The 230-nt window shown below is 59.6% G+C and overlaps 1 protein-coding gene across 1 annotated transcript in view; it reads left to right on the top strand.

The window, feature by feature from the left end:
• Positions 1-230, top strand: part of LOC104472285 (probable hydrolase PNKD) — a gene marked incomplete at its 3' end in the record, with an annotated part of 1,607 nt that overhangs the window by 253 nt on the left and 1,124 nt on the right. The gene's annotated exons all lie outside the window — the stretch shown is intronic.

Below are 230 nucleotides of genomic sequence, written 5' to 3'. Positions count from 1 at the left end.
CCTCCCATCGCCGCTCCCTCGTCCCCTGGCACATCAGGGTGGGGGGAGGTTGCCATCGCCAAATTGCCCAAAGCGTGTTTAACTGAGGGTTTGATTTTAAGCTGTGGGGAGTTTGGCCTGGCCCCCCATCCTTTCCCAGGCAGGGGGGTCATGCCCTGATGTCTGTCTGTCTGTCCCCCCCCAGGGGGGAAAATCCTGCCCATTACTGTGCCCTCCAACAACTACAGCTA

This window comes from Pterocles gutturalis, unplaced genomic scaffold (genome assembly GCF_000699245.1).
Source record: "Pterocles gutturalis isolate BGI_N339 unplaced genomic scaffold, ASM69924v1 scaffold37981, whole genome shotgun sequence".
NCBI classification, from domain to species: Eukaryota; Metazoa; Chordata; class Aves; order Pterocliformes; family Pteroclidae; genus Pterocles; species Pterocles gutturalis.
The sequence above is the reverse complement of the archived record's forward strand: the minus strand, read 5'-3'. Positions and strand labels throughout refer to the sequence as shown.